Genomic DNA, 14,619 nt, shown 5'->3' on the forward strand with positions numbered 1-14,619 from the left:
CGTCAGAAAACCGCTTCGTGCGGTATCATATAGCAATTCTAGTTTTAACATTTAAATTGTGAACCAAACACCATTTTGTATATAAAGAGTGGTTCTACTAAGTTTGCTTTTTAAAAAATGTCTATGCTTACGCAATCAAGGGCAACGACTTGTCAAAGTTAGTGAACTTTACAGTTAAATAATATCTTTTTATGAAATTATCGATTTATAAAGCAATATTAGTGCGAAATTTAACTAAAAATATCAAGTCACTTTTAGTTTCAAGAAAAGATTATTTTTTGTATGTGCAAAATGAAAGCGCGTAAAACCTTGCACGGCGAAAAGTGCTATGATTCTGACGGACTCTAGCGGCCTTTATCGAAACTACTGTCTCACGGAGGGATACAAATTTTACACATTCCTCATCATTCATAATATTTCCCCCAAGATTTATCCATGACACATAATAACATTATATTAATTATTATAAACCAGTTAAGCAGTATAAATAAATACAGCCAAGAACCTGTTGATAATATAAAAACGTTCAGTCATATAGGTTGTAGCATACTTGTGAAACAAAAACGTTTCAAATTAATATTTCATTTGAATAAATTAATCTTAGAACTGGAGCAAATAAGTTCCAAGCTGTAGCGTTTTTCAACCTTGCCAAATGCAAAACCTGTGCGACGACGCGCTGTGGTGTGATCCTAGGGCGGCAGGCGCGGCGCGGCAGAGGAATTCCCTAGAAATGTAGTGAAGGGTTGTAAAAAGGGTTGAATGAACGGCGTGAATAGGTTCAGGGAGGTAAGCTCGTTGTCACCAGTCGCCGAGGGTTGTAAATCAGAGAGAGGGAACTAGGGGAGAAAGTGAAAGTGAGTGCACTGCTGGGGCGGGTTTACTAGGATGGGCCTACTTCCACTGCGGAGGCGACACGACCAGCAGACAGCAATCCTAGGGAATATTTTGTCGTCTTGTAGTTCCAACTAAACTCACCAGGGTCGCAGAAAATTGAAAACAGTTCGAGGTAGGGAACCCCCTTAATTCATTGAGTGGGACATTTATTCTCTGTGGTTCAGACTGCTTCCCAAGCCCAAGACTTTTTACATTGCACCATAAAACCCTAGAGGATTGGTTTTTATTTTCAAAATGTGTCTTAATTTTGAATTTCTCAAAAGCTGTTTCACTCTATTTCGAAGATAACAGTATTGTTCCATTTCTGTTTGGTTTTGAGAACGTTTAGCTTTCCTAAAAATACAATCACGTCTAGCCATTAATCTGCGGATTTCTGGGGTTATCCATGGTGCCGGACGTGTTTTAGTCAAACGTTTAGTTACTGTTGGAGCATGTTTGTCAAAAAGATTAATAATTGTAGTGTTTAACTCATTCACAATTTCATCAACTGATGGTAAGTTTCGGAAAGTGCCATGGTGTTTCATAAATGTCTGCATAAAGTCAACTACATTCATGTTCTTAAAATCTCTGTATTTTAGAAATTTAGTCTTGGGCTTAGGAGCCTTAATTGAAAACACACAAAATATGAGATCATGCTTGGATACTGCTGGAACTGCAAGTTGCCCATGATGCATATTGTCTGCAGCATCCGACACCACTATCAAGTCTAGGAGAGTGTCAGACTCGGCAGCATGATGTGTAAGGTCGAGTGGAAGTATATCTAAGTTGCAAGAGTCCTCAGTATATTGGCATTAAATTTATCCATCAACTCCCAGATGGCATAAGGAAGGATCAATGCACAATTAAATTTAAAAAGAAACTGAAACAATTTTTAATAGGAAGTTCTTTTTACAGACTGGATGATTTTTTTATCTTCAAGTACCGTAATGCATTTATTTTATCTAACTTTAAGTAATGTACTAGTTAACCGCCCGTACTCCGCCACGGGAATATTGTCAGCAATAAAAGAAATAATAATTAACAAATACTGTTTATCTTTGTATTTTATTTAGGGGTTGTTTATTTTTTTACATGAAGTAGAACTGATAGTTTGCCTGTATGAACTATTTTATGTTAATCAAACCGATAGGTATATTATTTTAACCAAATGAATGTTTTATATTAATTTGAGTTTCATTTGAAAAATAAATAGTATACGAACTGGGCAATGCTGATAACCTAATAAGCAGCTATTTATGCTATTTAGATAATTTGCTCAAGTATATTCCTATATTCGTGGTTTTTTTTTCATTACATTTTTTGTATGGAATAAAGATAGTCACTTAGCCTACATGTAAATCACGCATCAGCAGTTGGTCGCATTTCATGAACCGCTGACCCATTCTGTGAGTAACAGCTATGTTTACGTCGTATATATATAAAGTTGGGCATACTTTGTTCAATGTTAGAGGGTATTAACGGTCCATTCCGATGGAAAAGGGAGACCCGGATCTTAAAATTATATAGACTACCATTACCTACCAGAAAGATGTTTATACAAATGAGACTCAGAACTCGCCATTTCAACTGCAGAGTTGTGGGATAGTATATTATTCAAATAGTTGTTTTTTCTTTTGACCCTCACTACTTTATTTACATTCGCTGTAGCCCCATTGATAAGCTTTTCCTTAAACTCAAAATGTTGGGTCGTGGATTTTAAAACTATGTAGACTACCACTACCAGAAAGATGTTGATTCAAGTGAGACTTAGAACTGGCCATTTCAAATGCAGATTTGTATTATATTTTACTCAAATAGTTTTTTGTCTCTTTTGACCCTTAATACTTTTTTTGTAGTCGCTGTTGATAAGATTTTCCATAAACTCAAAATGTTGATAAGGATTTCATTTTACCTTCCGCTTGTGGCAACATAAGGAAAAAATATTTGTGTCCCAGTTAGTCTGTTCTGACTCAAAATTCGTAGATTTGCAGTACTGACAAATCCAATCTAACGACCCCAATTCAAAAAAATTGGTATTTTTTAGAAGGGACTTTCAGAGCACATTTAACACCACCACTGCTCTTTGCCTTTTTAGTTCGATGGTTCTCTGCATGTTTTTTTCGTTCTGTATGTCTCTTTACGCCCGGTTAATTTAGGGAGTTCCAAAGTACCTCTTTGGAGTTGGTAGTGAGTAGGGAGTACCTTTTCTTTTTCTTTTTGTACTTTTCACATCCTGGGGTTAATGATAAAGTTGTATAGCGCTATAATGACCCGAGTCAACATTGCCATTAAACATCAAGTCAGATACTTCTTCGCCAGAACCGAAATCGTAAGTCACAGTTTCTCAAGCAACTTCCCTGTGTAGGCCTACTCGAAAAAATATAGTTAGGGTATAGTTCACTGATATATTGTAGTTCCACGTATCCCAGCGTACTCGCCATCTCGAGAAGGTTTAAAGTTTGGTACCACTGAACGTCTAACACTGATCTTGAGTAAGATTCGTCACCTACTATAAAATGTTTGTATGTTTCCTACTCATTAGCAATTATATGTACAACTTGCAAACGGATTTCCCCATGATTATTCTGGTGGCCGTAGAGAATAAATTATATTGATCAAAACAATAAGTTTCCGTTCCCTACTATGGGTATTATTTCACATTCCATACTCAAACTTAAACTCAATTACCACTTTCCTTCAGATCACTTTGCAGGAAAACTAAAACATTTCAAAAATAAGTTAACAATAGTTATTTGTGTAACTAGTGGTGAAAGTGGCACTTTGCTGCACACGAGAGCAATGTTTACGCACGAGCCGCAGGCGAGTGTGGAATGATCTCGAGTGCAGCAAAGGCCTTTTTCACTCGTGTTACACATTATATTTTTCCTATAGTCACTATAAAGCATATAAATAATTAGTCTTTCAAACACTATACAACACGTTTTTAGGTTCAGCTGGCAACACAAATGGTGCCTTAGAGAAAGTAGTACCTTTGCCTGACTAAATAAATCATTTTTCATTACCCGCGGTCCGTATCACTCCGCTATTTTTCCTCGGCAAGAAATGTGCTCCGTGTTTTGAGAATATAGTTCCGTATGTTTTTGTAATTTAAAGTGGTTTACGCCACTTAAAAAAATGCTTTAAAGGTATTTTCTTGTTTATTAAGATCGTAGGAATGTTTTAAAAACGTTTAAAAGAAAAGTCCAGAAAGTTAAGAAATACCGAAACTATAAACACGAAATGACAGGTTAAATCTTAGTTATAATAGTCAATCAGCTGCTCATAGTATATTATTATCTTTAAGTGTTGCCAACCTATTTCCAAGCGTACACGGATTACGTGCATAATAGAACCACGCTGTTTTGTGTTGTTTCGTTGGAATCCTGCTGTGCGGTAAAGTATAAACCGTACGACAAAGTATAAACCGTACGACAAAGTATAAACCGTACGGAAAAGTATAAATATGCAGCAATTAGCAGCTTTCTGTACTATAAACAGTACAAGGAAGCCAACTTTGTCGGGTGACTGTGGGAAAATACACTTTCCTTGATCAAAATCGTGTGTTTATAAACAGAAACTCCAAGTTTAATAATTGCATACTAAAAGTGAGGTTATAAAAATAATAACAAATGTCTGACAAACATTAAACAGCTGACGAATAATTTATAAACTGTGTATTATATTCTTCAATAAGAATTGTATTGACTCGACCTTTAAAGGGCTGTAGGTCGTAGCCCTTAGAAAAAACGTAAATTCTAAGGAAGTTCCGCAAATCTACACACTATCCCCTTTAATTTGAGACATAAATCTTGTAGAACGGTCCAGTAATTACTGAGAAAACAGTGTTACAACTGTGTATTAAATATATAGACTAGTTAACCGCCCGTGCTCCGCCACGGGAATATTGTCAGCAATAAAAGACATAACAATTAACAAATACTGTTTATCTTTGTATTTTATTTAGGGGTTGCTTAAGTTTTTACATGAAATAGAACTGATAGTTGGCCTGTATAAACTGCTTTATGTTAATCAAACTAATATATAAGTTTAACCAAATTAATCTTTTATATTAATTCGAGTTACACTTTAAACTGGTTTTTGTTTATTACATTTGTTGTATGGAATAAATATAGTCACTTACATGTAAATCACGCATCAGCAGTTGGTAGCATTTCATGAACCGCTGACCCATTCTGTGAGTAACAGCTGTGTTTACGTCGTATAGGTATATAAAGTTGGGCATACTTTGGTTCAATGTTAGAGTATTAACGGTCCATTCCGATGGTAAAGGGAGACCCGGATCTTAAAATTATATAGACTACCATTACCTACCAGAAAGATGTTTATACAAATGAGACTCAGAACTCACCATTTCAACTGCAGAGTTGTGGGATAGTATATTATTCAAATAGTTGTTTTTTCTTTTGACCCTCACTACTTTATTTACATTCGCTGTAGCCCCATTGATAAGCTTTTCCTTAAACTCAAAATGTTGATTAAGGAGCTCATTTTACCTTCCCCTTGTGACAACATAATGAGAATATATTTGTGTCCCTGTTAGTCTGATCTGACTCTAAATTCATAGATTTGCTGTAGTGTAGTGACGAATCCAATTTAACTAACCCAATTCAAAAGAGTTGGTGTTTTTTTGTAAGGACTTCCAGAGCATATTTAACAACATTACTGCTCTTTACTTGTTTGGTTCGATGGTTCTCTACATGTTTTTTTTTCGTGTTGTATGTCTCTTTACGCCCGGTTAAGGATTACCTTTTCTTTTTCTTTTTGTACTTTTCACACCCTGGAGTTAATGATAAAGCTTTATAACGCTATAATGACCCGAGTCAACATTGCCATTAAACATAAAGTCATACTTCTTCGCCAGACCCGAAATCGTAAGTGTCACAGTTTCTCAAGCAACTTCCCTGTGTACTAAAAAAAAATATTTAGGGTAGTTCACTGATAAATTGTAGTTCCACGTATCCCAGCGTACTCACACCACCACCACCACCACCATCTCAGCGTATGTCAGTGTGTGAAGGTAAAATTTGGTACTGCTAAACGTCAAACCCTGATATTGAGTAAGATAAATCACTTAAGATAAAAGGTTTGTATGTTTCCCACTCATTAACAATTATCTGTACAACTTGTACGTGCATTTCCCTATGATTGTTCTGGTGGCAATAGAGAATAAATTATATTGATCAAAACAATAAGTTTCCATCCCTACTAAGGGTATTATTTCACATTCCATACTCAAACTTAAACTCAATTACCACTTTCCTTCAGATCACTTCGCAGGAAAACTAATGAAAACATTTCAAAAATACAAAATGTACACCAAAACATACAAATAATGTTCAAATACAATTATAAATAATACATTGTGGTATAAAAAGCTAACAAATACACTTTTCCTGGATCAAAATTGTGTGTTTATAAACAGGAACTCCTAGATTAATAATTACATACGAGGTTATAAAAATAATAACAAATATCTGACAAACGTTAAACAGCTGACAAATAATTTATAAACTGTGTATTATATTCTTCAATAAGAATTGTATTGACTCGACCTTTGAAGGGCTGTAGGTCGTAGCCCTTAGAAAAAACGTAAATTCTAATGAAGTTCGGCAAATCTACACACTATCCCCTTTAATTTGAGACATAAATCTTGTGGATCGGTCCAGTAATTACTGAGAAAACAGTGTTACAACTACTGTGTATTAAATATATAGATTATTTTATCTAAAAACTGCTGTTATATAAATCTTTTAACTTTATGTAATAACACGTATTCACGTATATTTATGTTATTTAAAAATAACATAATGACGCATTCATGTACGATGTATCTGTACGTTCTGAATAAAGATTTTATTGATTGATTGATTAATTTGATTGATTAAACAATGTAGTCAGTTGTCTGTATTCATAATTTTGATTTGTTGAGAGTAGGTCAGTATTGAAATCCCCCATGATCAAGGCATGACTGTATCTAAACAAAGAGTTTAATAGTGCATTTTCAAAATCCAAAAAATTTACACACACACAATAACAGGTCGTCAGCCCCAGCTAGACCAATTTCTATAATAATTAATTCTGGTTTTGCCGAGTACTCAGAAAGTGAGGAGTTAATAACTTTAAAATTGATTCCCTCCCTGATATAAACTGCAACGCCTCCACCCTGTTTGCCGGTTCTATCATTACGCTGCAGAATATAGCCAGGGAGGTTCACCTCATGAGATGAAATACTCGGCTTCAACCAAGATTCCGAAACAGCTATCAAATCAAAATCCCTGTATTTGAATATCTCCCTAACCTCATCAATATGGGAGTGCAGTGACTGGGCGTTGATGTGTGCCGCCTTTAGTTTCTTGGGGTAAGGAGATAAGGAGCGAGAGAGATAGTCGGCAGTTGATAGTTGGTGCTGGGAGGGGGGTGAGAGGGGAGTGATAAGCCGGCCGGTGCGACGAGCACTATGAAGACGTGGACTAGCTATCCTGGGTCTACGGGTCACAGCGCCACGGCAGGCACACAAACATCGTGATCACTGACACATACACACACACATGCAACCACTCACACAACTCAATGCATGAAGTAAACTGCATGAATCTCCTAACAAAATTTGTATTTTATTTATTTTTTTTATTTATTTATTTATTTATTTTTTACTAAACACGTGAAACAGTGAATAATAAATAACAGAAATAATAAGCAAAATAATAATCTGAGGTACTAGCATGTTTAAATCCAAAATACTTTCCTAAGGATTGAAAAAGTTGACTTTCAAACTGTAGTGTCTACTCTTCCTTCTGGTCTTTACCTTCATGTCTGTTATTTATTATTAACTAAATATTTTACATATGTTGATTTTTATCCTTAACGGTAGCTGGAATCACAGAAAAATCAGCTCCAGTGTCCACGTGAAATTTGGACAATGATTGTCTACCATGAACAAATAGGCGACTCACTTCTGCCTCCTTCGGTCGTGTCGCCGAAGAACCTGGGGGCTGGAGTTTTCCCGTTCCAAAGGTAACTGAGATAACAAACAGGGAGGTGTGCATTTGCGAGCATGACCACCAAAATTAAAGTGATAGTAACACAAAGACTGTTGTGGAGAAGATTTCTTTGTGTCTGTCTTGTGAGAAACACATTTGGATTGACTTAGATTGTTTTTGTAGATGGATTGAATTTCATTAGACAATTCTGATACTTGTTTTTGAAGATTAGTTATACGTGAATCCTGTGTTTCTATGGAAGAAACAGAGGTAGTGGAATTTAGATGATTAGTTGTGATGTCAATAATTTTGTCAGCCATCTCCGAAAGTTTAGATAAGTTTTCATCACAAATTGAAAGAGTAGTTTGAGCATTGATTGGTAGTTGTTTCAACCAAAGTGCCTTTAGCAAATCGTCACTCACCTTATTCAGAGCCAGTGACCTCATTCTACTCAGAAGCTGCGAGGGTTTTTGGTCCCTAAGTTACATACCTGTCAGAAGGGTTTGTATTTTCTTTGTATCACTTTCTTCATACAAGGATATTAATTTTGTTTTAGCGAATTTCCCATATAGGGAATATTAGCGAATTTCCCATATAGGGAATAAGCTATTACCGTAGTACTCATGGTAAGACCTGGACGCGGGACCGATTTTTTTTTTCGTTTTGAGGTCCCTAGAGGCCAAAAACACCATCCGTTCAAATTCATATATATATTTTGCTTATTTGAAGGATCCGAAACTGAGAGTGACACACTTCTAACATACATAAATTCTATATCTAAGAATATCAAGTTTACCAAAGATGCTCAAAAAGAAAAAATCAATTATCTGGACTTAACAATCTCAAAAATTGACGAAAAACACTCATTTGATATTTTTAGAAAAACAACCACTTCTAAATTAATAATACCTAAATCATCAAACCATCCTTGGCAGCAAAAAATGGCAGCATTTCACTCCATGATTTACAGACTAATAACATTGCCCCTAAACAAAACAAATTTTGAAAAAGAAAAGAAGATAATAAAATATATTGCAGCCGAAAATGGATATAAGGACAATCTTATTGATAATATGATAAAAAAACAAAATTAAGAAACAAAAGAAAAAAGAAGAGAAATTGAAAAAAGAATACATATGTCTCCCTCATAACTCTAAATTAAATAAAGCAATAAGGAAAACCTTATCTAAAACAAATTACAAAGCAACATATACAGTAGAACAAAAAACAACGTCTTCAAGATTATAAATTCAAAAGTGTCCAAACATGAACAAATAACTGAAGAATCATCAAAATTTAAAAAAAGCGGTATTTACAAAATTTCCTGTACAGACTGTAACAAGTATTATATTGGCCAAACTAGTAGAAGCTTCAAATGTAGATTCCAAGAACATATACAGGCATTTAAATCTAAAAATTCAACAAGTATGAAATCAAACTACGCAGAACACCTAATAAAAACTAATCATAAACATCAAAATATAGAAAATAATTTATCAATAATTCAATTTGAACCAAACAAAGCCAAATTATTCATTAAAGAAGAATTCCACATATATAGAAACCATAAAAAAGATCCTGAAAACATACTTAATACAATGCAAATTCAAAAAGAAAACATAATATATGAAAAAATCTTATACAATAAATCAAAAGAAAACAACACTTAAGCCAACCTATATACTAGACAAAATTCCAAAATCATATGATAATTTACTTATTTATTATTTACATTTCTATTTATTTACTATTTGTTCATAACTGTGATCATGGCCTAAGAGCCGAAACATGTAAGTTTATTCAATAAATTAATAACTTAAAAAAAGGGTACTAAATGTTTAATTATTTATTTATTTCATTTATTAATATATATATATATATATATGTGTGTCCGTTAGCACGATAACTCGAGCAAAAATGATCCGATTTTTATGAAATTTGGTACAAACGTGTAAACCTACGTTTATTCGAACGAGTTCGCGATCCAGCATGATCGGACCATGGGAACGGGGGTTTGCGGGGGGTTTTATTGGGTAAAAATAGGTTTTTCCCATTTTTGACCCAAAAAACATAACATTTAGCAATTTCTTTCCAAACCATTTTGTAGAGCTTAAAAAAACAAATAATTTAGTATATTGAAGCGTTATTATGCGCCTAATGGTTACGGAGAAAATTCCAAAAAATTGTAAATTTAAAACTCCCATGTTATTCTTATGGAGAATAAGTAAACTGTTGTGGTTTGCTTGTTTATGAACATATTAGTAGGGTAAAAATGAGAGAGCTAGCACCACCGTGTTATTAAACGGCTGAGAGAACTGGCACGGGGAGAACGTACATGGGTGAGAGAGCTGGCACGGTGAGAGAGCTGGCACACGGTGTCGAAAGTTTCTGTCGGCGTGTCGGGGTGGACGGTTGAGAGAGCTGGCACCGCGGAGGCTGGCACACGGGAAAGGTGTCGGTGGTGTGTCGTGGTGGACGGACGAGAGAGCTGACACCGTGGAGGGTACAGGTGTGACAAGATGTATTATAAATATTTAAATTAACATTTTGATTTTTAAGGTGGTGATGATTAACTCGCAAACGCTTGTCGCTTTTGTCAATTAGTGTTGAGTGTAGATAGTTTTCCAAATGCGTGGAGTAAATAGAGTGTTTAATTGTTAGCCTGATGTAAGGAATAATGGATAAATAATATGTTTATATAGATTAATTTAAAAACGATTATGGTGGAATCGCAAGCGATTTTATGGCATGCGCTCGTATATCATTTAACGTTGAGGTTGTTTCCACAAATATGTGACATATTTTGTTTGGGAATTTGTGTTCGAAACTTATATTTTAAAAACTACCATGTGATTAAAAAAAAATATATATATAAAATATTAGTTTCATCTGTTTAAAAAATCTTAGGACTGACATATGTTGTATTTTAAAATAAGTTAAACAATTTACAGATTGTATAGTATTTAGATAAGCGCTTAATGGATTTGCATCGTGGCTTATCGTGACGTTGCAGAAAACATGCGATAGTGATAACTGCGAGTGCATCATCAATTCATTTGAGTCAAACAACAGATAAGATGTCTAATTTATATACCAATTATTTGTTTACAATCTGAAGCAAGTCTTTATACTGATATCGATACGAGGTAGGTTGTGTAGGTCATGTTTCAGGTTGACGAGCGGTTATCGTCTCGGGCTTCGACGCCACGGGACCGGGTTCGGGACTGACGAAGGTAAGTATATTAGGATAATTTATTTTTACTATATTTAATTGTAATTTATATATGTAATAAAAGAAATGTTTTTGAGTTTAGTATATATTTATTCACAATAAGCAGTAGTACTACAGTATAAAAAATGTCTATTATATATCATGTTAAACAATATTATCTTTTTGAATCCAGGAGTTTTTGGACGAAGGAAAACCAAGCCATTTTACAAACACTTTATCATCCTTCTTCTTGAGAATCTTTTCGACTAAGTAAACGTCTTTATGTTTAACCTTAGTTAGCTCTTCTTGATAGAATCCTCCGGCAATGGGTTGGTTCTCGGCATCTACCAACTTGTAAGTGACGGGTTCTGTCGGAACTACTTGCGTGATGCGAAATATTTCTGTGGAATAATTCGGAGTATATCCCTTGGCGAATTCCCCTTTATATTTGCTAATGCGGACGTAGTCGTTAATTTCAAACTTAGGTATCATTCGTAGTTTGGGTTGTTTATATGAATAAATGGTCTTTAGTAATTCCATTTCATTCTTCTTTGATACGTCACACGGCTTCATTTTTATAGTCGAATGTTTCTTTGTATTGTAGAAGTCCATTAGTTGGTCTAGTATGTCGATCCAATTGTAAGTACCATTAATTGTAAATTTTTTCCACATAAAATTTTTTAACGTGCGATTAAATCTTTCTGCCACGCTCGACTTTAAAATGCTGTAGGTAGAATAGTGGTTAATTTTATAATCACCCATCAACTTTTTAAACTCGGAATTGTAGAATTCTGTTCCTAAATCGGATTGTAAATTTTTTGGAACCCTTCCCTGTTTTAATATGTTTTCCATTGCAAAAGTAACCTCTTTACTGGTTTTAGTTTTGAGAGGTCTTGACCAAGCATATTTTGAAAAAACGTCAATTACTGTGATTATATACTTGAATCCCTTATTGACCTTGTAATATTTTGTCATATCAATTAAATCACACTGCCAAAGGTCGTCAAACCCTTTCACAACTACCTTTCGTCGAGGAAAATTCTTTCTTACCGACTTATGTAACTCGTTAGCAATATCTTCTTTTATACCCATAATATTAGTTACTCTATAACTCCTTTATCTCTGAGCTCTGATATTATATTTATAACTTCGTTATTGTGACTAGTATTACCTGAAATCTCTGATAATTTCAATAATCGCAGCCTGTCCACAATTTCATTTATATTATCATAATGCACATAGTCTGGAGCACATGGATAAGTATCCAATTTTAAATAGGGAGTTTTTAACCCACTCCCTTTCTCAAAAATATTTTTTATATAGTTTCTGTATTTAAATGTATTTGTAGCTTGAACCTTCTCTCCATCAGAATGTCTCACTAAATGAGCATTTGTAAGCAGTAATATATCTTTAAAAGAATTCAGATCATCTTTAGTGATAAGTGTCTTATTTGGTTTCTTCTTAAACATAAGTTCCAACAAACCAATTGTTGGTTTAAATTTTTGACCTTTTATTTTAATGAAACTATCAGATGGATCGTAGTTAATTTTACTATTTCCAATCATCCATTCATCATTATCACCTAAATATACACCATACGTATGATCCATTTCATTTTTACTATCGTTAATAGATTTATTGATATAATCGTTAAAATTTTCTTCGTTTTCATCATGTTCACTATTGGAATCCGATTCTTCTGATAATGATTCATTGGTTTGAATTTGTGAAGGTTTGCTTTCATTCATAACTTTAAGTGATGACGACGGAGTTTGTTCACTATCAAGAATTGATGAATTCTTGTCACTCTTTTTTTTCTTTTTCTCTTCAATATTTTTTACTATTTCACTAATAGGATCGACGATAGGTTTAAATTTCTTTTTGAATATTTCTTCTTCATCCACAATACCTCGTTTCAGTGCTAAATATTTTTTTCTTACCGTATTACTTGTTTTGATTAACTCCTTTTTAACATCCATTTCCTTTCGAAGTTGGATGAAGACTGTGTGGTATCACATACAATATTACCTTATAAAAAATTTATCGAACCCATTGCGATATCTACCATTGTTCAGATCACTTTCTTTATCGATTACGAAAAATCCAAATTTTTTATTCCAACAAATTTGACACATATCTACAAATTCCGTAAATGTTAAGTCGGGATTAATATGATTGTTATAAACATGTTTAAGATTATTATTATCCTGTTTAAAAACAATTATCATATTAGCATTATCTCTAATTAACTGCTTCGGAATTCTGGAATAAGATTGACAAAGATAAAAACAATCCACGTCTTTGTGTCGACCCATACTAAAAAATGCACTTACGTTGTTTTGCTTATCACATATTATATCATCAAACACAAACACCGAGTGTTTCTTAGCCTCAGAAGGTTGAATTACTTCTTCATTTTCAGAGAATTTATAATAACCAATTCCTTTTACATTTTTTAAAACGTTTTCCAAAAACTGGTATTTTGGTTGATATAAGGACTTTGAGTAAACATATATGTTTTCAAATTTTAATCCATTAGGATCTGTAATTAGGCTTAACATCACAGCAGTTTTCCCACAAGATGATGGTCCTGTAATTAAACATCTGATTTGATTTGGAAGGAGCCCACTATGTCTTCGTCTATTATCAACCGGTTTTAAATCAAAACTTTCAATGTTTAATTTTTGTTTTTGATTAATCACCTTCATTATTATGAGATAACCTTCTCTTACCACGTTCTATGCAGAAATGAGATTGATCGGCATTCTTAAATTCTTATGTAATCTTATAAGTAGTACACAAGGGAATATAAATAATAAACGAAAAAATATAAATGAAAACTATTTTATTTCCACATGGTTCTATTTTCCATCCTATGATATAAAGATTTCATTTTTTCTACAGCAAGTTTTACTGACTTAATTTTTGAACTATTAAAGCTTTTTGAAAACAGATCACCGATACGCTTATCTTTCTCCTCGTCTGTGCAGTCTGAAAATAATGATGTAAACCCCTCAATGTCTTGCCCAGAAGATCGATGGATCAGATACATCAAAGTGTAGTATCCACTGTAGTCTGATGATTCACTCTGTATTCGATGTCGATTGTAACTCCATTTTTCAGTAGCATTTTGAATGAAGAGAAATATTTTGTAAGGTGGAGGTAAACCGAAACTATCAAAATATTCACCCCGATGAAATTCGTCAATGTAAACGGCTACCCATCGGTCTCCAGTATTGAATATATATGATGAGGGATAGTTGATGTATGAAGGTATTCTACCTTCAGCGTGAAATATTCCGTTAAAATGTTGAACGATTTGTGGATTACTTTGAATAAAAAGCTCTAATTCGATTGCGTACATCTTGCACAATTTTCTTTTCTCTGAGGTTTTCCGTCGATGTGATCTGTACCCGCACCTGAGGAGTTGTAATGTTCATAGCAGTAAATTATATCCTTTAGCTTATCTTTTTTGTGATCTGGGAGAAGGTCCCACACGTGCCATAGGTCACTCGGGGACACGTGATGTACAAA

This window comes from Macrosteles quadrilineatus, unplaced genomic scaffold (assembly GCF_028750875.1).
Source record: "Macrosteles quadrilineatus isolate MER2022 unplaced genomic scaffold, UCM_ALF_1.0 Scaffold_1__1_contigs__length_201487025, whole genome shotgun sequence".
Taxonomy (NCBI): domain Eukaryota; kingdom Metazoa; phylum Arthropoda; class Insecta; order Hemiptera; family Cicadellidae; genus Macrosteles; species Macrosteles quadrilineatus.